The 25,340-nt window shown below is 39.4% G+C and overlaps 2 long non-coding RNA genes across 2 annotated transcripts in view; one reads left to right on the top strand and one right to left on the bottom strand.

The window, feature by feature from the left end:
• The window catches only part of LOC108304525, an 8,987-nt gene extending 6,526 nt beyond the window's left edge, over nucleotides 1-2,461 (top strand). Inside the window, exon 4 of the long non-coding RNA XR_001825295.2 lies at nucleotides 2,299-2,461. This is a non-coding gene — a long non-coding RNA (uncharacterized LOC108304525). The remainder of the gene's footprint in view (nucleotides 1-2,298) is intronic.
• Nucleotides 2,462-2,732: 271 nt separating this feature from the next.
• The window catches only part of LOC119471266, a 28,748-nt gene continuing 6,140 nt past the window's right edge, over nucleotides 2,733-25,340 (bottom strand). Inside the window, exons 2-3 of the long non-coding RNA XR_005200306.1 lie at nucleotides 24,320-24,414; nucleotides 2,733-4,369 (exon numbers count right to left, since the gene is read on the bottom strand). This is a non-coding gene — a long non-coding RNA (uncharacterized LOC119471266). The remainder of the gene's footprint in view (nucleotides 4,370-24,319; nucleotides 24,415-25,340) is intronic.

Genomic DNA, 25,340 nt, shown 5'->3' with positions numbered 1-25,340 from the left:
TTTTTTTTTTTTTTGAGACAAAATCTCCCTCTGTTGCCCAGAGATGCAATATTGGCTCACTGCAACCTCTGCCTCCGGGGTTCAAGCAATTCTCCTGCCTCAGCTTCTGGGATTACAGGCGCCCACCACCACGCCCAGTCAATTTTTTTGTATTTTTAGTAAAGACAGGGTTTCACCATGTTGGCCAGGCTGGTTTCTAACTCCCAACCTCAAGTGATCCGCCCCCCTCAGCCTCCCAAAGTGCTAGGATTATAGGCCTGAGCCAGTGTGCTGGGCCTTCTATTCATTTCTTAAGTAAGCATGTAAGGCTACAAACTTTCCCCCAAAGAAACACTTTAATTGCATACCTTAATTTTTGATGTAAACTATTTTCATTATCATTAAGTTCTAAGTGTTTAAGTTTTGATTTGATTTTTTCTTTGATTTATGAGTTTTGTTTAAATTCTCAGGTATATGGAATTTTAAAATTTATCTTTTTGTTATTAATTTTTTTTTTTTGAGACAGAGTCTCACTCCATTGTGATTCTCCTGCCTCAGCCTCCCCAGTAGCTAGGATTACAGGTGCATGCCACCATACTTGGCTAATTTTTGTATTTTTAGTAGAGATGGGATTTACCATATTGGCCAGGCTGGTCTCAAACTCCTGGCCTCAGGTGATCCACTCACCCCCGCCCAGCCTGTTAACTTGTAACTCAGTTGCATTGTTCTCAAGGAACGTGTTCTACATAATACCTATTCTTTAAATTTGGTTTAGATTTGCTTGATGCCTTATATGATCATATGTGCTTAAGAAGGCAATGCATACTTTAAGTGCTGGGTACAGAATCTGGCAGTGTTAGATACTCCAGCTTCTCAATACTGTCTTTTCTCAGTCTCCACAGTACTACCCTCCACTAGTATTTTTGCCACCTCTCAGACTATTTCTATTCCTTGCACTGGCTTCTCTTCCTTTGTTTTACCTATAAGACCTCTAATCTTCAGATCTTCCTATCTTTCCTGTCTTCCTGCTTTTCACCCTCCTCTATGGATAATTTAATTCACACTGTGGCTGCAGTTTTCATCTATGTTATCATGACTCACAAAGCAGCCTAATCTAGAACTCTCTCCTGAGCCCCAGGAACATATTTGTAGCTGCATACTGGATAGCTCCAACTTGCTGTTCTGTTTCAAAGTTCAAGAGATTCACTCTTACCTGTATCCTTGATCTTAGCTTAGAAACCTTGCCACTCCCTCTTCCGTACCTTCCACACTAATCTAGTGCCAAGTCTTGTCCATTCTTCTCAGGCACCTCTCTTGAATCGGGCTTCTCCTCTGCATCTCCACTGCTATTCTTTTCATCCCAATACACATTCCGTCTTGCCTGAACATTGTTGCCAGGGTAATTTTTCTATAAATAGTGTTTTCTTGCTCTAAAAGCTTTACCGACTCTATTTTCAGCCCACAGCATGAAATGTAAGTGGGCCCCAACCTACTTTTCAGCATTATCTCTCAACCCCAAATCACCACTGCACACACTGAACCCCTGCCACATGAGCTCCTCACAGATCCCCGGACTGTAGGAGATGTTTATGTCTCTGGGTCTTTGGACATGGTTCTACCTGGAAACTTGGAATGCTATTGTCTCTCTATCCTCACTTACACCCTTAACCCAGTACACAGGAGAGCAAATGTGTATGCACACATGCATACACACAAACATACATTTATCTGGAAAATTCTACTCATGTGCAAGCAAGGTTAGAATATGTAAAAAAAAAAAAAAAACTTGAAAAAAGGTTTATTATTCTGCAGATGCTGACACTTGATGATTAACAAAATTTTAGTTGGAGACAAACAGGTGGGTAGGGAGAAGGCAGGAAACAGGAAGTAACATGTCAGCAAATAGTTGCCTTCTCTTCATCATCTCTCTACTGACTTGTTAGGAAATTTTCTTAAGCCACCATAAAATAACATGTTCAATTCCACTTCTTCTCAGACACCTCGCTGCCCAGGTATTTGGCTAATTGGAAGACTCTATATTCCAATTCACTTTCATGTTACTTTCCCCTGGGATTGGTCACCTGGTAACTCTGATACCAGGCTTGTCTTTCTGGTAATTATGTTGTTTGTATTCTCTAATAATTATCACCTATTGAGTTTTCCTGAAGTTTATATTTATTTCTAAACCTACAATATGTGGACATAAAGAAATATGTTATTTTCATAGGCTCATGTATAGTATATATTCATATAAGAATATTTACCAGATATTTATTAGTAAGAAGATAAGTTCTGAGTTTTTGTTCAATTTCCTGCCAGATGAAAATGACCCTCTACATACCAGTGTTTGTCCATGTGAGTATGGCTTTATGTGATTTTGACACATAAAGTTAGCTAATTCTTTATATTTTTGTGGGTGGTCAAGAGTAAGATTCAATGTCATTTCACAGATCAGGATTAAAAGAAGATTTTAGGCTGGGCACAGTGGCTCACACCTATAATCCCAACACTTTGGGAGGCCGAGGCAGGTGGATCACCTGAGATCAGGAGTTTGAGACCAGCCTAGCCAATGTTGAAATCCCATCTCTACTAAAAATTTTTTTAAAAATCAGTTGAATATGGTGGCATACGCCTGTAATCCCAGGTACTCAGGAGGCTGAAGCAGAAGAACTGCTTGAACCAGGGAGGTTGAGGTTGCAGTGAACCAAGATGGCACTACGGCACTCCAGCCTGGGTGACAGAGCAAGACTCCAACTCAAAAAAAAAAGTCCACTTCCTTCTTTGGCTTTTCATCATCTTTGGCATTTAGGAGTTGCTGTGCCCTTTCACGGAACAGATAGAGCCTTTAAAGTATTTGGTGATGTTCATGTTGCTTATTATTAAAGCAGAGCACTAGAAATACCTGGCAAGACTCTCAGAATTCCCAAAATAAAAAAGCTTGAGCCCGGATTAATAGTTCTTGATAGAGTTATACTTACAAGGGTCACTGCCACATGACAGTTCAATATAACTTGTTCAGCCACACTCCATGACATACAGCTGTGGTAAATATTAAGGAATAAATGAACTAGAGTTGGTAATGCTGTTACCTTGGTTATTCAATTCACCCAAGCTAATATAATTCTAGGTATAAAAGCCATTTTAACTGAGTGTGGTGGCACATGCTGGTAGTGCCAGTTACTTGACTGAAGGGAGGATTGCTTAAGCCCAGGAGTTCTAGGCTGTAGTGCCTGAAGCTCCACTGGGCGTCTGCACTAAGTCCGGCATCAATATGGTGACCCCTTGTGAGCAGGGGACCATCAGGTTGCCTGAGGACTAGTGAACTGCCCCAGGTTGGAAACTTCTGTCAAAACTCCCGTGCTGATCAGTAGTGAGATGGTGCCTATGAACAGTCACTGCACCCCAGCCTGGGCAATATATCAAGACCCTGTCTCAAAAATTAATTAATTAATTTAATTAACTTTCTTAAAGTCAGTTAAGCTAAAATATAGGGTTGAAGAAAATGTCAGCAAAACTAGAATAATAGCTAATGTTTACATAGTAAGTACTTGTAAACTGCCAGGCACAGACCTAAGTGCTTTAGAAAAATTATCACATTTAACCCTCCCAACAACCTGATGTAATAGTTACTATTAAATCACCAATTTACATATAAGGAAACAGAAACTTAGGAAAGTTAAACAAGTCACTCAATCTTACAAACATGATCAATGGAAGAGCACAAGTGTCCAGAATCCTTACTCTTTCCCATTTTGCTGTTCTGCCTCTAATATATTGGACACAGCAACTGAAATTTGAACTAGGAACTGAAAGTTGAGTATGATTTTCCCGGTAGAGGAAAGGGAATGGGCACTTTTTTCTGGCTGGAAGAGATGGGGGAGCTGGTAAAGAGTCACAGAAGTGGGAGGGATTTTCTTCCAAGAGGAGCAAATACACTGTGCCTTGTGCATACAATGTGACAGTGCTGGAAGGTGAGATTGGAAGGGACACTTGGGCCCTGTTTGTTAGGGCTCTTCTGCATGTAGGAATTTTGACTTGACTCTAAAGACACTGGCTAGTCAATGAAGGCTTACATTAGAGAATGAGAGCTCAAATGTCAGTGCGGAGGGTATATTGGATGCATATTAAGGAATACTTCTTAATAATCCAGACAGGAGGTGATGGTGAACTAAACTAAGGCGGGAACTATCAAAGTAATAAAGATATAGACCTTGGAGGTGTAAAAGAAGAAATATTCTCCCCACCTTCCCCAGGCGCACAGGTGCAAGCCCTTCAGTGGGCTGCTGGGTACGTGGTCAGCAAAAGAATGCTGTCCTGAGTTTTTCACACTTCAGCAATTTTTCTTGCTGTGAGTTCTTTACCAATCCAGATGGGGAATCATCACTTGTGACTTCAGAGGAAAGAGTAATTGTAAAATTCATTAAGTTTCTGAATGAAGATGTGTAATGTCTTCCAAGAAAATAATTAAACCACCATGGGGCAAAGACTCTCTTCTTTACAATTTAAAATTATGAAGTGGGTCATTGCTTAGTGTCTCATTTCTCATTTACATGTAGCTAATACATAATCATTCTCCATCTGGTTAAAATTAATCACATTATTCTGTGTGCCAAGAAAAATATTTGTTTCATTTTGGAGGTTTTGGTATGCTATCAAATTTAGTCTAATGTACATCTGAATTATTTGTTCTCCTTTTCTTGAAATATTTGAATCTTACTAAAATGAAAAGAAAAAGTAGAATATATGGTATATTCAATAAAAGTTCTCAGCTTGGGTGTGGTGACTCATGCCTGTAATCCCAGCACTCTGGGAAATCAAGGTGGGCATATCACTTGATCCCAGGAGTTGGAACCAGTCTGGGCAACATGCCAAAACCCCATCTCTACAATATATACATATATATACACATATATACTATATATATATACACACACACACTATGTATATATGTAAATTAGCTGGGCATGGTGGCATGCACCTGTAGTCCTAGCTACTCCAGAATCTGGTGGGAGGATCACCTAAGCCTGAGGAAGTCAAGGCTGCAGTGAGCTGTGATTACGCCACTGCAGTCCAGTTTGGGTGACAAAACAAGACTCCGTCTCAAAGTAATAATAATAATAATAATAATAAAAGTTCTCATTTCAAAGAGCACAGACCCGTAATAGAAGAAGGCTGGAATGGAATATTCTTATTCCTACTTAAAAGACAGGGAAACCAAACAGACGTGTGCCAAGCTACCATGCGTTGAGGTGCCCAATTAGGACAACAAGCCAAACTGAAAGTAACAATCAATTCATTTGCTGTGACAGTGCAGGCAAGAGTCAAAAGAGAAATGCACTGGCTCCCTAGTGTTTTTTCCCAATGGAACAGTGCCAGGCAATGGTCAAATGGAAGCACAGGTAGGGGAAATCATTTCACTACCAAGGAGCTCCAAACAAAAGATTCCTGCTTTGTATGGACTTGTAGGGCCATGGAAAGAAAGGGGGAGGGGGGAAGAGCTAGGAGTGAAAAGGTCTGGAGTCAAAGTGGATAAAACTGTCTCACCAAGGCCAACAAGGTCTCAGCAGAGGTGCCTGGGAAGTGTCTCAGGCAGTCAAGAGGCTTCTGAATGGAGGTGCCTGAGCTGGGGATGCAGTTATACATACTAGCATTGCAGCCCAAAGGGGCCTACGTCATCAACTGCAACTCCCTCCAGAAAACTAAAATGCCCTAATTATACAACAAGTCAGATGTGGGGAGAGCAGCTTCTCCCATGAGGCCTGCCAGGTAATACCTTGCAATTGCCTGTGGTAGGGCCTGAAAGATCGCACATGGGACTGAGTCCTGGAACCACACTCCAAGAGTATCAATATCTGGTAATAAATGGGGTGGATTCGGGTGTCCAGTATGTCAACCTGCCAAAATTCACACCTTGTGAATAAAGAGCATAAAAGAAATGTTCTGCTTTAATGTCAGGCAATTCTAGGGGTATTGGCTGTCTTGATTTTATATATCTGGGAAGCAAAGACCACACATCAGACCCAGTGCTTGGGTACAGAAAAGATAAACTGAAATTTTCTTTTTCATTTCCTAACTCTGCTGATTCCCCACCCATCATACTTTGAAAAGAAAAAGAAAGGAAAAAAGAATGGGGTTCTGAAAATATTTGACCTTCCTCAGTCCTGTCATCATTCACTGTGTCAGTCTTCGCCACAAGAAAAGTAGGCAGCAGCACATACTGTGTAATTCAGAGCACTGACAAGAGTCTCCTCCATCTGCCTTGGAGGCAACTCATAGTTCAGAAATCTCTTAAACGTGCCCCCAATTCTCATTCTTAGTGCCTCTCACTTAGATTATTGTAATAGACTCCTGATTACTATCCCTGCCTCTGGTTTATTTCTCCCCCCAGAATATCTGGCAAGCAATAAGAGATATAGAACTGGAACTTCTTTGGAAGTTAGTTGTGTAGAGGTGGTGATTGAAACCCGTTAGGAAGGAACAAGCTCTCCTGGCCAGGAGTGTAGCTTTAAAAACAAACAACTTTTCCTCCTTTTTTTTCTTTTTCCTGAGACAATGTCTCCTTTTGTCACCTAGGTTAGAGTGCAGTGGCACAATCATGGTTTGCAGCAGCCACAAACTCCCAGGCTCAAGCAATCCTCCCACTTCAGCCTCCTGAGTAGCTGGGACTACAGGCATGAGCCACCATGCCTAGCTCACTTAAAAAAAAAAATTGTAGAGATGGATTTTCACTATGTTGCCCAGGCTGGTCTCAACTCCTAGATTCAAGGAATTCCTCACCCTGGCCTTCCAAAGTGCTGGAATTACAGGCTTGAGCCACCACTCCTGCCAAAACAAAACAAAACAAAACAAAAACACACATTTTTCTACTAGTGAATGGGGGGCATACCTTTTTGTTTATTTGTTCACAAAATCATTGTGAATATTTATTATTATATAATTACTATACTCCAGTCATTAAAATATTCTGCTAGAAAATAATAAGGTGGGGTTTCCAGCAATGGTTTCATATACAAGATGACATTTAAGAGAGAAGGAGAAAGGAAGAGGAAGAAAAACATGTGAGCGTAAGGCATCCTGACATATTCAAAATTTTGCAAGCATTTCCCTGTGTGTGGATATTGGGGGTATCTTAATCCATTTTGTGCTGCTTCAGCGGAATATCAATAATAGTGGAGGACTTCAACATCCTACTGACAGCACTAGATAGATCACTGAGGCAGAAAAATCAGTGAAGAAACTCTGGACTTCCATTGGACTCTAGACCAAATGGACCTAATAGACATTTAAAGAACATCCTTCCAACAACCATAGAATATGCATTCTTCTCATCTCTATATGGAACATTTTCCCAAATTGACTATATGTTTGGCCACAAAGCAAGTATCAATAAAATTTTTTAAAAACCTAAATCATATCAAGTATCTTCTTAGATCATAGTGGAATAAAATTAGAAATCAATACCAAGAGGAACTTTCCAAACTACACAAACTTGGAAGCTAAACAACTTGCTCCTGAATGACTTTTGTATAAACAATGAAATTGAGAAATGTTTTTAAAAATCTTCAAAAAATAAAAATAAAAATACAATATACCAAAACCTCTGGGATACAGGAAAAGCAGTGTTAAGTGGAAAGTTGATAGCATTAAATGCTTACATCAAAAGATACAAAGATCTCAAATTAGTAACCTAATGCCACACCTCAAGGAAGTAGAAAAACAGGAACAATCCAAAACCAAAGCTAGTGGAAGAAAAAATAAAGATGAGAGAGGAACTAAATGAAACAAAGACCAAAAATATGACACAAAAGATAAACAAAACAAAACGTTGGTGTTTTGAAAGGGTAAGCAAAACTGATAGACTTCTGGTTAAATAAGAAAAAAAAACAAGAGAAGATTCAAATAAGTGCGACCAGAAATGTGAAAAGTGGTATTAAAACTGATAACCCAGAAATACAAAAGTCATCATAGAGTACTATGACCCCCTCTATGTATATAAACTAGAAAACCTAGAGGAAATGGATACATTACTAGAAACATACAACCCTCCAACATTGAACCAGGAAGAAATAGAAACCGTGAACAGACCAATAATGACTAATAAAATTGAATCTGTAATTTTAAAATTCTAACCAAAAAAAAAACCCTTCCAGTTCCAGATGGATTCACAGCCAAATTCTACAAGATGTGGAATCAACCTAAATTCAACCTAAATGTCCAACAACAAATGAATGGATAAAGAAAATGTAGTATATAGACACAATGAGATATTATTCAGCCATAAAAGAATGAAATCTTGTCATCTGTGATGACATAGATGAACCTGGAGGACATCATGTTAAGTGAAATTAGCCAGACACAGAAAGATAAATACTGGATGGTTCATATGTGAAAAAAAAAAAAAAAAAAAGGTGTCACAGAAACAGAGAACAGACAGCAATTACCACATACTGAAGAGAGAAATGAGGAAGGGAGGATAGGAGAGGTTGGTGAATGAGTAAAGTTAGGATTGGATAGGAGGAATAAATTCTGATCATCTACTGCACAGTAGGGTGACTATGGTTAACAGTAAAATATCGCATATTATAAAATAGCTAGAAGAGAGGCTTTTGAATGATCTCACCGCAAAGAAATGATAAGTACATAAGGTGATGGATGCCTTAACTACTCTAATTGGATCATTTTACAACATATATAGGCATTGAAACATCAAACTAACCTCATAAATATGTATAACAATATGTAAATAAATACAATAAATTTAAATTTTTAATAAAATAAAGAGAGAGAGAGAGAGAGAGTGTGTGTGTATAAAAGCTCAAAGGCCAGGATTTTTGTCTGATGTTCAGAATATGGTACAACACATACTATGACATATTCAATAAATATTTCTTGGTTATTCAATGCAAAATAGTGGGTCAAATGTCATTTCTAAGTATTCCCATGAGAATCTCAGTGACTTTTTAGATTCATGAATCTGTATAAAATGAAAACTTTTGACATCTCAAGCTGTTGTTATTACCAGCATTTCAAGACTCATGCATCATGCACTTGGTTCACTCCCTCTTATAGGCTACATGCACTGGAGCATGTGATGGGATGATCATTCCCAATGATGGACTAGCAGGAGATGCAGATCAAGAGAGAACTTCAGAAATCTTTCCATTTCTGATTACATGTTAATATCACTAAATGTGACTGATTTTACCTTAAAAGCACTACACTATAAATGGATATTTTTGTGTTATTATTTATTAATTCATTCAAAAAATATTTACAATGTGACCTCCTTTGCCAATCACTGTGCTAGGTGATGGAGAAATTGAAGTAAGATAGACATAGTCTGGACATTTCAGTCTAGTGAGGGATACAGACAAAAACACTGATAAACCATATTGTCATCAGAGCCATGAGGAAAGAAGCAGAGTAGTCTGAGAGCATGAGTGACCCAAAACCTTCTGTTTATTCTGAAGGAAGTCCTATCTGCCAAGCTCTTCTAGATGCTTTTCATTCCAGTCAGCTCACTACATCACAGAGTCCTCACTGTAATCGCTATACTGGGCTACATTTGAAAGAAGTGACTTAGAGAGAGTGGTAATGAAGGTTATCTTGTTTTTTGGAAACAACTGCAACTGACTTTTTAAGTGTTTGAAATAAGGTAATGCCAAACCTCTCCTTTCTTTGCAGCTGCCACAGACACATAAATAGTCCAATGAACTCCCTTCTCTAATGTTAATTCATCACTGTACAAAATTAGGCATTCTTCCAGGGAAGAAGAGCCCAGCCTAGACTAGAATGATGATAAGCACTTGCCTAAACGTAAGTTAGGTTGACCACAAAACTTTAGTGGGATTCCTTCAACACCAAATCTTCTACATTCCCCTGCCCCCACTTCCATTTTTAGGGAACACTACAGTGTTTCTCTAGTTTGACAGTAAATCTCTCTATGTCTCAGTTTTGACTAAATAGTAACCACTGACGTTGGGTTACTATTAAACTAGAGACAATATTGTTTCATGTAAGCCTCACAACAATGCTATGAGAGCATACTGGAGCTTAGAGAGGCTAAATAGTGTTCCCAAGGTCACAGAACCAATGCCCTAACAACAATGTTATCCTGGCTCCTATTTTTTATCTATTACTTGTGTCAGTGATGATACTTACCTCAACAATAACTAACTTGTGTGGAGTATTTACTATGCCCTAGAAATTCAATGAAAACACTTGATAAGATTTTAGCATTTAATCCTCCCGACAGTTTTATGAAGTAAGTATACTATTATCTCCATTTTTTTTTTCAGACAGGGTCTCACTTTGTCACCCAGGCTGGAGTGCAGTGGCACAAACACGGAATACTGCAGCCTCGTCCTCCTGGGCTCCAGTGATCCTCCTGCATCAGCACCGACCCCCCCCCCCCCCCCCACCACACCATCAAATAGCTGGGACTACAGGCACAAGCCACCATGCCTGGCTAATTTTTTTTGTATTTTTTTGTACAGATGGGGTTTCATCATGTTGCCCAGGCTGGCCTCAAACTCCTAAGCTCAAGCAATCTGTCAACCTCGACCACCCAAAGTGCTAGGATTATAGGCATGAACCACTGCACTCAGCCAATTGTCCCCATTTTTAAGATGAGGAATCTGAAGCCTAGAGAAGTTGTCACCTGCTGAATGCACCCAAGTGACAGGTGGCAGAGCCAGGATTTGAATATGAAAAATCTAACTTCAGAGACTTTACTATAATCACCATACTTTGGCCTAGGTGACCTCTAAGGACCGTCTTCTCCTACCCACCTCTCACCATCTATTCAAAGATTCTGTTATTTGTTCCTGTACCATGATGGCTTATCACATTTTATCTCACATAAGATATACTATTAAAATTATGATTTTGAATGATATATAGACTTTATAATATTAGGATATTTAAGTTTAGAAACTTTATATTCAACTTGGTTTAACAAGTTCTTTGGCCTCAGCATTGGAAGTAGCTGAGGAGAAAGGGGCAGGTGAAACACTACAGGTTGGCTCAGGGCCAAAATGAGGCAAAAAGGTTTATTTTTCAATCCTATAGGTACAGGAAAAGGGCTGAGTCACCCCACTTTCCCCAGCTAGATTCTGGAAGAATCTAGCCCCTTTCCATACAGCAGACGACACCTTTGCCATTGACAGCCTCTGCTTCACCAAGCAGTATTCTATTGGCTCTTCTTTTGGCTCACAGAAACACTAGGGTGGCTAGATTTCCTTCTTGGTGCTCAGGAAGAATTCCAAACCCCCGATATATCGAGACAAAAAACAAAACAAAATATATTTTACCTTTCTCTGGCTTTGTTTTTTTAACTGAAAGAGGATTGGTAAAGGAGATAATCCTAGTTTTTTAAAAATATATATTTTAAATAAATCCTGGGCATGGTACTCCCCAAAGTCTCTAAGCGAATAGGTTAGATTGCAAAATGAACACCTGGCCTCTTTTATTGTACTTTCCCTCTAACTGTCTCATAGGCCCCAATTCCCACAACACCTTTGAACTGCCCTTTCAGTCCCACAATTCAGATCTAACAATTCTGATTCTGAATTTTTCTTTAGACCTTCCCTCTTTTCTTCCACATACTGAGTTGGCTCTGATAATGCTATAAAGTAGTAGCATTCCTACTTTGTAACAGGAATGGAAAGGAAATCTGGCCATATTCAGGAGTTCTATGTTTATGAATCCATATTACAAGGTAGTAGCATTATCAGGGCCAACTTAATATGTAGAAGAGAGGGAATTCACTTTGTAAATTAAGTAACAGCCAACTTAAAACAATACAGTCTCTTTACTTCTTAGCACAGGAAAATATTTAATGCAGATTCAATATATCTATCAATACAATGCAACTTAGTTGCTGGCAAATAGAAAGTAAAGAAAGACTTGAAGAAGAGAAAAAGGAAAGAAGTAAGAAAGAAGGGAAACTTAGTAAATTCTGTGTGTGGCATAATATGTGCTTTTATATTTCTCTCAATAGTATCCTTAAACAGCCTCTTTAATCCCCACCAGTGAGCCTGAACTTTTATTTACTGGAGGAGTTTAGAATGCCCTGAATTTCTGGTTTTGACAGGGCAGGTATTTCACATTCCTAGTGTAAGATTATCTGGTTCATGTAAGAAAGTTATGAGGAAATGAAGCTGTATGTTCATCCTAATTTTTTCTCTCTGTCCTACCCACCCTTGTGCCCAAATACCTTCCTCCTAGGCCTACACTCTAGTCCTGAGTTTACCAACAAAGTCTCAGCATCTCTACATATGGAAGGGCTGGGGCGGTATACAAGAACAGGAAATAAATAATGGATGCTTAGCTTGGCTGGTGACAGGCTGTTGCAGCACTGGCAGAATCTGCAGGAGTTCAGATGCAATTCTGCAGATCTGAAAAGATCTTGGGTAAAAGAGAAGGGAAGGGAAATCTGGCCATATTCAGGAGCTCCATGATTATGAACCCATATTCCATAGTTATCACAGGGCAACCAGAGTGATCCCACACAATTCAAACATTTGTGGTAGTCAAGAGTGTGATGTGAGGCACATGGAAATAGCCACCAGTTCAGAAAGAGGTCTCTATTTCTGGGTCTGAAATGCCCCTTTCACACATCAAACCTTGATGACATCCTAGTTTCAACATTAGGACATCAAAGGAACTACATTATATCACTCAGGTACACAAATCCAAAGGGAACTGATGGAAAGACTTTAGTGGGAGGGAGTGTTGTCAGCAAGATGGTGGAATAGAAAGATACAGGCCCTCCTTTCCCCACAGTTATTGTTAACCCAACTGAGTTAACAATATATAGACCAGAAAAACTCTGTGAGAACTCTGGAGACAGGTTGAGAAGCTACATCACCCAGGTGATTGTAAAACCAAGAAGGATTCTGGCAAGATGGATAGACAATTTTGCAGCATCTGGCATGCCCATCTGTGTCCTTTCCTTTATGTGGCATAAACCTGAGCAGCTTGGGAGTCAACAGAATAACGATCCATGCATTCAATGTTCTGGCTTATCTGGGGGCTGCCCAAGGGATTAGTTTCTTTCTCATCTAACAGAAATCAGGGCTGACAGGACCAGGTCAAGCATTTGGAAGTCACCAAAAACAGAGGTGAGTAGCAGGTTAGAGTTGCAGTTCCACAGGCAGACACCAGAAGGAGTAAGAGATCAGAAAAGGTTTGCGAGGTCCTAGATCCCACAGCAGGGCTGATTGGTGAAGGTCTTTTCCTCTATGAAGCCAACTGGAAAAGGTCTTCAAATGCCCAAGTTCTAGCAAAACATTGTAAGACATCCAAAGAAACAGAGAAATGTGGCCCAAATGAACAAATAAAACTTCAGAAATCAATTCTGAAGAAATGCGATCCATGAGTTGCCTGAAAAGGAATTTAAAATGACTATCATAAAGATGCTTTAAAAAAAAATAACAAACACTATCATAAAGGTGGTATCAAAGAGATAACAAACACTGATAGGCAACTAAATAAAATCAAGGAAATGATGCACGAACCAAATGAGAATATCAACAAGGAGATAGAAATTATAAAAAAAGAACCAAGCAAATTCTGGAGCTGAAAAATATAATAACTATACTAAAAAAATTAGTAGAAGGAGCCAATAGCAGACTTGATCAGGCAAAAGAAATAGTCAGCAAACTTGAAGACAGGTCATGTAAAGTCATTGAGTCAGTCTTCAACAAATGGTGATGGGAAAACTGGATATCCACATCCAAAAGAATGAAGTTGTTTCACACTATATGCAAAAATTAACCTAAAATGGATTAAAGATTTGAATATGAGATCTAAAACTATAAAACTCTTAGAAGAAAACACAGGGGAAAATCTCTTAACATTAGTCTCGGCAATGATTTCTGAAATATGACCCCCAAAGCACAGACAACAAAAGCAAAAATAGACAGTTGGGACTACATAAAACTTAACTTTTGTGCATCGAAGGTCATAATCAACATAGTGAAAAGGGCATCTATAAAATGAGATTAAATATTTGCAAATCATATTATCTAATTAGGGCTTAATATCCAGAATATATAAAGAACTCCTACAACTCAACAACAAAATCAAATAACTCAACTTAAAAATGGGCAAAGGACTTGAATAGATATTTCCCTAAAGATGATATAAAAATGACCAGCAAGCATATGAAAAGATGCTCAACGTCACTATTTACTGAGAAATGCAAATCAAAACCATAATGAGGTATTAGTGACCACTCATTAAAATGGCTACTATCCAAAACACCAAACAACAGCAACAAAACTCAGAAAATAAAAATTGTTGATAAGGATGTGAAGAAATTGGAACACTTGTGCACTGTTGGTGGATTGTAAAATGGTGCAACCACTATGGTAAACAGTATGGATTGTCCTCACCAAATTAAAAATAAAACCCATATGAGCCAACACTCCAGCTTCTGGGTACAAATCCAAAACCACTGAAAGCAAGGTCTTGAAGAGCTACTTGTACACCATGTTCACAGCAGCACTGTTTACAATAGCCAAAAGGTGAAAAAATCCAAATGTCCATCAACAGATGAACAGACAAGCAAAAGTATTACATACAATGAAATGTTATTCAGCTATTAATATAAAAAGGAAGTAAATCCTGTCACAGGCTGCAACATGAATGAAACTTGAGGACATTTTATTAAGTGAAACAAGCCAGTCACACACACACAAAAGGCAAATGCAATATGATTCCACTTATATGAGGTATCCAGAGTAGTCAAATACATAAAAACGGAAAGCAGAATGGTGGTTGCCAGAGGCTGGAAGAAGGGAAAATGTGGTTGTTTTTTAATGGGTATAGAGTTTCAGATTTGCAAGATGAAAAAGTTCTGGAGATTTGTTTCACAACAAAGCAATTATACGTAATACTGCAGACCCATACCCTTAAAAATAGTTTAAATGGTAAATTTTACATCATGCATTTTTTACCACAAGTTTTTACAAACACTATGAGGGTCTGGTGGGAGGAGGGAGTGTTTTAGTGTTTAGTGGGTGCAGAGTTTCAGTTTTGTAAGATGGAAAGAGTTCTGGGATGAATGGTGGTAATGTTTGCACAACAATGTGAATGTACTTAATGCCACTAAACTACACTTAAAAATCCTGGCCAACATGGTGAAACCCTGACTTTTACTAAAATTACAAAAATTAGCTGGGCGTGCATGCCTGTAGTCCCAGCTACTCAGGAGGCTGAGGCAGGAGAATCACTTGAACCCAGGAGGCGGAGGTTGCAGTGAGCCAAGATTGCGCCACTGCATTCCAGCCTGGCAACAGAGCAAGACTTAATCTCAAAAAAAAAAAAAAAAAATTGTTTCAGGGCCAGGTGCAGTGGCTCACATCTGTAATTCCAGCACTTTGGAAAGCCGAGGCGGGTGGCTCACCTGAGGTCAGGAGTTCAAGACCAGCCTGGTCAACATGGTGAAACCCCATCTCTACTAAAAATGCAAAAATTAGCCAGATATGGTGGTGCACTCCATATCCATATTTATGTTTGTTTGCTAACATAAATAAGTAAAATACTACAAGAAAAAAAGGCTATGGAGTAGCTATCAGAATCACCAGGTAAGCTAAATAACTAGACTCAAGGCTGCATAAGCAGGAAGAGAGCCCCAAATCATACAACTAAAGAAAGCCACAGTACAGGCAGCATGTTACCTCTGGCAGTTACTGGACCCTGTGGTCTGTACCACTCCACCAGATTCTGTCACTAGCAATACTGTCAAAGCAGCACACAAATCCTGACTCCAAAAGACTAAAAACTAAGTATCCTATCCGGGCATGGTGGCTCACGCCTATAATCCCCGCATTTTGGGAGGCCAAGGTGGGCAGATCATTTGAGGTCAGGAATTTGAGACTAGTCTGGCCAATATGGTGAAATCCCATCTCTACTAAAAATACAAAAATTAGCCAGGCATGGTGGCTGGTACCTGTAATCCCAGCTACCTGGGAGGCTGAGGCAGGAGAATTGCTTGAACCCAGGAGGCAGAGGTCGCAATGAGCCGATATCTTACCATTGCACTCTAGCCTGGGTGACAAGAGCAAGACTCCATTCAAAAAAAAAAAAAAAAACTAAGGAAACTTAAGGTAGTGATTGACAGCAAAATCTTATGTACCCTTCCTGTCATCAGAGTAGCTTCAAAGAAATGTTCCAGGAGCCAGTGATATTTTACCATCTTAAAAATGTTCCTATACTTTAAAAGTAGAGTTAAATTTATAGAAAATTGAAAAACCTAAAGAGCTTTGAGCTCTAAATTCCTTTCAATATCTTGACCTTTATAATAAAAATGTGTGTTGTATACATTATTGTGATCAATGGTCAACTTACTTTATTTTTTCTTTTGATATAACACGAATGGCTTCTTAGGCTCTAGCATATGGCTAAGTGCAATACAAAATACAATGCTTCCTTCACTTTTAGGTAGCCAGCCTCTAAAGTGTCTCCTCAGTATTTCTCACCACCTGGTATTCACAAGCTATGTGGTCTACCACTTGCATCAGATTTAGTTGGTGTAACCAACAGAATACCGTTAACCCTTGAACAAGACAGGCTTAAGCTGCATAGAAATCAGGTGTGGCAGCTCACACCTGTAATCCTAGCACTTAGGAAGGCTGTGGTAGGCGATCACTTGAGCCCAAGAGTTGAGACTAGCCTCAGCAACATGGCAAAACCTTATCTCTACAAAACGAAAAAACCTCCACAAAAATTAGTGGTGGCACACACCCGTAGTCCCAGCTACTTGGGAGGCTGAGGTGGGAGGATTGCTTGAGCCCAGGAGGAGGAGGCAGCAGTGAGCCAAGATGGCACCACTCAAAAAATAAACTATAATAAACTGCATGGATCCACTTATATGCAGATTTTTTCAATAAGTATATTGGAAAATTTTTTGGAGATCTACAAAAACTGCAGACAAATTACATAGCCTAGAAATATTTTTTAAAAAAAGGTCTGTCATGATTGCATAAGTATATATAAACACTAGTCTATTTTATCATTTACTACCATAAAATATATAAAAATCTATTATTAAAAGTTAAAATTTTGGCTGGGCGCGGTGGCTCACGCCTGTAATCCCAGCACTTTGGGAGGCCGAGGCGGGTGGATCACGAGGTCAAGAGATCGAGACCATCCTGGTCAACATGGTGAAACCCTGTCTCTACTGAAAATACAAAAAATTAGCTAGGCATGGTGGTGCGTGCCTGTAATCCCAGCTACTCAGGAGGCTGAGGCAGGAGAATTGCCTGAACCCAGGAGGCGGAGGTTGCGGTGAGCCGAGATCGCACCATTACACTCCAGCCTGGGTAACAAGAGCGAAACTCCGTCCAAAAAAAAAAAAAAAAAGTTAAAATTTATCAAAATGCACATAAACACTTATAGACTGTGCATGGCACCATTCTTAATGGAGAGAAATGTAAACACATGTAAAGATGCCATATATAAATGGGTAAAATAATGGCGCAAACCATACTACTGTAAGAGTGTTGTAGCCACCTTCTCTCATTATTGCAGTGAGCTCAAGTGTTATGAGTGGTCACTTAAAACACTCTAATCATCTCTCTTGGAGCAGTTCCTCTCTTCAGTAAATTGTGCATCACAATAAAAAGTGACTCTTTTGGTTCATCTTGTTTAGTGCAATATCATGAACACTGAATAACATTAGGGGAATCCATATGAAGTGATACTAATGATGCTAAAAGTGTTCCTGAGAACAAGAGAAAAGTCATGACATTACAGGAAAAAGTTAAATTGCTTGATATGCATGGTAGATTGAGGTGTGCAGCTGCGATTACCCGCCATTTTACAATAAAAGAATTCACCATAAGGAACACTGTTAAAAAAAAAAAAAAAAAAAAAGCAAATGTGCAAAGCCACCACTGCGGCTACACCAGCAGATGCAAAACCCTACACTTTTGGTGAAATACCTTTTTGTCTCATATTTAAAATGCAGCTTTTAGGCCAGACACGGTGGCTCATGCCTGTAATCCCAGCACTGTGGGAGGCCAAGGTGGGCAGATCACTTGAAGCCAGGAGTTCGAGTCCAGTCTGGCCAATATGACAAACCCCAACTCTACTAAAAATACAAAAATTAGCTGGGTGTGGTGGTATGTACCTGTAATCCCAACTACTTGTGAGGCTGAGGCAAGAGAATTGCTTGAACTAGGGAGGTGGAAGTTGCAGTGAGCCAAGATTGTGCCACTGTACTCCAGCCTGAGTGACAGATGAGACTCTGTCTCAAAAAAACAAGAAAGAAAAAAAATGCAGTTTTTATGTGGGGGCAGATTACTATTAGAAAGGTGTACCTATCAACTCTAATATGATTCGAGAAAAAAGTGCAGTCATTGTATGACAAATCAAAAGTAGGGTGAAGGATCTAAAGGCAGAGAATTTAATGTCAGCAAAAGATGGTTTGACAATTTTACAAAGAGGTGTTTGGCTTAAAAGAAGGTCAAGATAGAAGAAGCAGCTTCTGCCCACCAAGCAGCAGCAGATGAGTTCCCAGGTGCCATTAAGAAAATCATTGAGGAGAAAGGATATCTGCCTGAACAGGTTTTTAATGCAGATAAAAGTGCCCTATTTAAAAATAAAGTCCATGAAGGACATTTACTAGTATGGAAGAGAAGTGAGCACAAGAATTTAAGGCAGGAAGGGATAAGCTAACTCTACTGTTTTATGGAAATGCAGATGGGTTTATAATCATGACTGCCCTTACCTATAAACCTGTTAACCCCTGAGCCTTGTAACAAAAGGATAACAGCAGCTGCCAGTCTTTTGGTTGATAAGGAGGCCTGGACAATGAGAACACTTTTTCTGGATGGGGTCCGCAGATGCTTTGTCCCTGAAGTCAGAAAGAACCTTGCCAGTAATGGACTGCCTTTTAAAGTTCTTTTGATATTGGACAATGCCCCTGGTCACTCAGAGCCGTATGGGTTCAACACTAAAGGTGTTGAAGTGGCCTACTTGCCCTCACACACAATGTTGTTAATTCAGCCTCTAGAAAAGGTGGTCATAAGGATCTTTAAAGCTTATTAAACATGGTACTCTATGGAAAGGATTGTTAATGCTGCGGAAGAAACCCCCAATAGAGAGAACGTCATGAGTCTAGAAGAATTACACCATTGCAAATGTTATCAGTGCTACAGAAAAAGTGGTGAAAGTTACCAAGCCTGGAACAATAAGTTTCTGCTGGAGTAAACTGTGTCCAGACGCTGTGCATGACTTCATGAGATTTACAACAGAGCCAGTCAAGGAAATCATGAAAAGAGACTATGAATGTGAAAAAAAAAAAAAAAAAAAAAAGGCAAGGGATAAAGAGTTTCAAGATATGGATCTCAGAGAAATTCAAGAGCTATTAATACCAAACCAGAGGAATTAATAAAAGATGACCTGATGGAACTGAATGCTTCCAAACCAGTGCTAGACGATGAAGAAGAAGACACAGTAGAAGCAGCAGGGCCAGAAGATAAACTGACAATAGAAAATCTGGCAGATTTCCAATTATTCAAGGCTGTCTTCGACTTCTTTCACCACATGGACCCTTCCATGATAGAGGCACTGAAACTAAAGCAAATAGTGGAAGAAGGATTTGGAGCCACATGGAAACATTTTTAGAGAAACAGAAAAGCAAAAAGGTCAGATAAAAATTATGATGTATTTCCATAGAGTGACACCAAGTGTGTCTGCCTCTCCCTACAGCTAGTGCTCGACTTATGACCACGATTGGTTCCGACAGACCGGTCGTAACACGATTTGGTCATAAGTTGAGTAGGCTATATGCACGCAGAGATGGTAGTGCTGCCAGAAGCTGGTCCACACTGTCGTATGCCCAGCTGGGCAATGTTTGTGCTGCCAGACGTGGAGCAGTTGTGGCTAGCGATTGTGGTCGTAAAGTCGAATGGTCGTAAGTTGCATAGGTTGTAGGTCAATCAATACCTGTACTCCCTTCCACCTCCTCTACCACTTCCTCCTCTGCCACCCCTGAGACGGCAAGACCAACACCTCTTTATCTTCTTCCTCCTCAGCTTACTCAGTATGAAGATGATAAGGATAAAAGCCTTTATGATAATCCACTTCTACTTAATGAATAGTAAATATATTTTCTCTTTCTTACGATTTTCTTAATAACATTCTCTTTTCTGTAGCTTATAGTCTATAAAACATATAACACAAAATATGTGTTAATCAACTATCTATGTGTTATCATAAAGCTTCCAGTCAACAGTAGTCTCTTAGTTAAGTTTTGGGGGAGTCAAACATTATACGAGGATTTTTGACTGTACCAGGGTTGGCACACTTAACCCCACTTCCCAATTCTTCAAAGGTCAACTGTACATCAGAAGTGATGACATGTCACTTCCAAGACTTGGTTTTAAAAGATTATGGCTCTCTTAGATCTCTTTTTCTGGGGGAACCTGGATACCATATTGTGAGGACACTCAGGGCCTGTGATGCAGAAGATCATCAAGATGCCAAGATGTTCAGCCAACAGCCAGCAAGGAACAGAGGCTTGCCAATAATTATGTGACTGAGCTTGGAGCTGGAATCTCTTCCAGTGGAGGCTTCAGATAATGTTAGTCCTGGCCAACAGCTGGACTGCAACATCTTAAAATAACTTTAGCCAGAACTACACAACTAAGAGACTCCCACAAGAACTGTGAGATTGTTGGAAAACAATAAATGGTATTTTAAGCTGCTAAGTTTTGAGGTAATGTGTTACACAGCAACAGATAACTAATATATCTCTTTAGCAATTCTGTAGGAAAAAAAAGTAGTGTGATTGGCAGGGTTGGGGGATTCAAAAAAGACTGCTAAAATGTTAAATGCCTGCTAACGGAAATCCAAGGTTACAGTGTCAGAGATTCATATAAAATTATAAGGAGCAAGACAATGACCAAAAAAATCTACATACAACCAACAGCAGAGCTGATCTTAGCACTTGGCCAAATAGGCTGCTGCTAAGTAGATAGAATTTGAGAGCAAAAAGTTCCAATTACCCTTAATTAGCCTGAAATTTATCATTAGAGATTAATTTCATTGAACCTTATAGCATCAGTTCTTTAAAATTCTCCTGTAAGGGATTATATCTTAAAATATATTTATAATAGGATTATGACAGAAGACAAAATCTAACTAATGAATGGTTTATCTGAAGAGACTTTTAATACAAAGACTATTTATAGACGTGTGGGCATGGTTAAAGAAATCAAGAAAGAATGTTGAAGTATCCAGAGACTAGCAAGAGAGGGAAGATATTTAGGCAAAAAAAAGAAAAGAAAAAGAAGGTGGGAAGGAAAGGAAAGGGAAGGCAAGGAAAGAGAGGGGAGGGGAGGGGAGAGGAGGGGAGGGAAATTGTATTACTAGAATCCATTAAGAGGTAGACTCAAGGAGGAAGCCCACCTCCCCCTAGTTATAATAGTGATACAAATTGACCACTGCTGAAACTCTGGTGCCAAAGCAGGGAGGAAGTAGGAAAAAAAAATGTTAATCTCTCTTCTTTCATCCTCCAGTCTCATGTTGGTGCCTCCCTTTTGCCAAAGCTAACCCTCAGTGAGAGGGCAAAGAGCCCAGCTGGTGCAGAGGTCAACCTCCTAGGACATAAAGCCAACAGAAAAAGACAGGGAATGGACAGCAGGGGGTGGTACAGTGCTGGAGCATCTTCGGATTGGAAAGAATCAAAGATCATCCAGGAACATCCACCAGGCATTCCGCAGAGATCCTCTTTATTGCAGGAATACTAAAAATTCTAAGGAAGCCAAAAAGCATGGAGTCAGGTAGACCTGTTTTCAAGGTGTGCTACCTTGGGCAAAATTACTGAACCTCTGAAAACCTCAGGCTTCTTCTAAGTTGAGCATCATAATAACAACCTCATGGGTACAAGGTGAAATTAAATGATATACACAGAGGTGTGGTGACTAGCCTTCTCCCTGACAGGTAAGCTACTGCCTTAGTTAAATATGAAGATGTGATGCAACAGATTCACACTGCAACCTAACTTTTCCATTAGTTAAGTGGTTTATCAAAACACCTTTGTTACTACTTAAATCCCATTAACTGAGGCCTGATGAAAAACATTCTGATGTACTCATACACATATTATACAGCTATGTTTTAAAATGTAGCAGTTCTATATACTGATTTCCAAGATAATACTTGTAATTGAAGATGTATTACACTGAAAGCTAGAGAGACAGATTAACTCTGGAGTGGTACATAAAAAACAAGTTAACAGTGAATGCCATTGGGAAGGATTTTGGAAGGCTGGAGGCTGGGGAGAAGGAAAAACATAGTATTTTTAATATACATTCAATTATATAGAGTACTGTTTGAATTTTTTCCCATGTACCTGTACTATCCTTAAAAAAAAAAAAAAAAAAAAAAAAAAAAATAAAAAAAAAAAAAAAAAAAAAAAAAAAAAAACTAAGGAAACTTAAGGTAGTGATTGACAGCAAAATCTTATGTACCCTTCCTGTCATCAGAGTAGCTTCAAAGAAATGTTCCAGGAGCCAGTGATATTTTACCATCTTAAAAATGTTCCTATACTTTAAAAGTAGAGTTAAATTTATAGAAAATTGAAAAACCTAAAGAGCTTTGAGCTCTAAATTCCTTTCAATATCTTGACCTTTATAATAAAAATGTGTGTTGTATACATTATTGTGATCAATGGTCAACTTACTTTATTTTTTCTTTTGATATAACACGAATGGCTTCTTAGGCTCTAGCATATGGCTAAGTGCAATACAAAATACAATGCTTCCTTCACTTTTAGGTAGCCAGCCTCTAAAGTGTCTCCTCAGTATTTCTCACCACCTGGTATTCACAAGCTATGTGGTCTACCACTTGCATCAGATTTAGTTGGTGTAACCAACAGAATACCGTTAACCCTTGAACAAGACAGGCTTAAGCTGCATAGAAATCAGGTGTGGCAGCTCACACCTGTAATCCTAGCACTTAGGAAGGCTGTGGTAGGCGATCACTTGAGCCCAAGAGTTGAGACTAGCCTCAGCAACATGGCAAAACCTTATCTCTACAAAACGAAAAAACCTCCACAAAAATTAGTGGTGGCACACACCCGTAGTCCCAGCTACTTGGGAGGCTGAGGTGGGAGGATTGCTTGAGCCCAGGAGGAGGAGGCAGCAGTGAGCCAAGATGGCACCACTCAAAAAATAAACTATAATAAACTGCATGGATCCACTTATATGCAGATTTTTTCAATAAGTATATTGGAAAATTTTTTGGAGATCTACAAAAACTGCAGACAAATTACATAGCCTAGAAATATTTTTAAAAAAAAGGTCTGTCATGATTGCATAAGTATATATAAACACTAGTCTATTTTATCATTTACTACCATAAAATATATAAAAATCTATTATTAAAAGTTAAAATTTTGGCTGGGCGCGGTGGCTCACGCCTGTAATCCCAGCACTTTGGGAGGCCGAGGCGGGTGGATCACGAGGTCAAGAGATCGAGACCATCCTGGTCAACATGGTGAAACCCTGTCTCTACTGAANACGATGGCTCACACCTGTAATCCCAGAGCTTTGGGAGGCCGAAGCAGGCAGGTCACTTTGAGACCAGCCTGGCCAACATGACAAAACCCCATCTCTACTAAAAATAGAAAAATTAGCCAGGCATACTGGCACATGCCTGTAATCACAACTACTTGGGATGCTGAGGTGGAGGACCACTTGAACCCACGAGGCAAAGTTTGCAGTGATGGCGCCCCTGCACTGCAGCCTGGGGTAATAGGGTGAAATCCCATCTCAAAAACAAACAAAACAAAACAAAAAACCCTTCCTTGACACCAAGAGTTTTTAGAGTTGGTGTCTTGTACTCTTCCGTTTTTTCCATTTATTCCACAATGATTATAGAATGCCTGCTAACATATATACTAGGTGCTTGGCTGCAAAAAGAATAAGACACAACCTCTGCTTTCAAATAGCTGCAGTCTAGTTGTGGAGATAAAAAAGGAAGTAAATAACCATTATGCAGTGTAATGAGTGTGGCTTATCTTATTTTCTTTATTAAAAATGTGAAGACACACACACCCAATTTCACTTAAACTCTTTTTCCACTGCAATTATCATGTTCTAACAACCCACGTAATTTGCTTGTTTGTAATGTTTAAGTCTCCCCTCATTCTACGAAGGTGACAATTTTTGCCTTTTTTATTCATTGATCCTCAACACCTAAAACAGTGAAATAGTTTAATAAAAGTTTAGAAGTTTGTTGAATGGATGTTGAATAAATAAGTGCAATGCAGTATAAAAGCATGAAAAAGGAGCTACCAGATCATAGCAGAAGGAACACAAACCTTATATATAAAAGTCAGTGGGACTTCATAGTGGAAGTGACATTTGTGTCAGGTCTTTAGGCAAATCTGGGTGACTGACTGGAAGACCTAATATTCTAAGAGCAAGCAAATGAGAAATACAGAAACATGAAACACATAGGAAATGGTAAGTACAAAGGTACAGAGACACAAGAATAGCACATCTGGAAAACTGAACGTATAGCAAGAAATATTGGTTGTTGATAACTGTGTAAGCTTGGTGATGGGTTCTTAAAGATTCATTCTGCTACTCTTTTTTTATATGTTTAAATTTGTCCATAATACAAAGTTAAGAATAAATTAATAAACTATGTTTGTTTTGAGACAGAGTCTCGCTCTGTCACCCAGGCTAGAGTGCAGTAGCAACTCGGCTCACCGTGACCTCCGCCCTCTTGGTTCAAACAATTCTCTTGCCTCAGCCTCCAGCGTAGCTGAGATTACAGGCACCCACCACGGTGCTCGGCTAATTGTCGTATTTTTAGTAGAGATGGGGTTTCACCATGTTGGCCAGGCTGGTCTCCAACTCCTGACCTCGTGATCTGCCCACCTTGGCCTCCCAAAGTGCTGGGATTACAGGCATGAACCACTGCGCCCAGCCATAAACTATATTTTAGTGAGTATAAAAGAATAGAGAAAAGAATTTCTGTCTTCCAAAGTCTATATATAAATCTCAGAGAAAACTCTGATTGTCTCTATTTGGTCCTTGTGCTCCTCCCTTAAAGCAATCACTATGGTGTAGGAAGATAGAATAATATGATGGGCTCAAGACTGGAATAGGTACTAGCAAGTGGGGGGTAACGGGACAATGCAGAGTGCTAGAGGACACCATGATGGAATAGGGGAAAGAAGAGTGTCCTAAGGAAGGCTGGTAGCTGATCCAAATAAATGATATCACGGCCCCAAAGAGGGTTTCAATTGATATTGGAGATGAGGCAGTCAGCAAATGGATTGGGTGGTAGGAGACAGTACAGATAGGTAGAGAGGCCGTATTTTTCTAAATAAT

Source organism: Cebus imitator, unplaced genomic scaffold, assembly GCF_001604975.1.
Source record: "Cebus imitator isolate Cc_AM_T3 unplaced genomic scaffold, Cebus_imitator-1.0 Scaffold54, whole genome shotgun sequence".
Classification (NCBI taxonomy): Eukaryota; Metazoa; Chordata; class Mammalia; order Primates; family Cebidae; genus Cebus; species Cebus imitator.
Note: the sequence above shows the minus strand (reverse complement) of the source record. Positions and strands in the feature narration are given on the sequence as shown.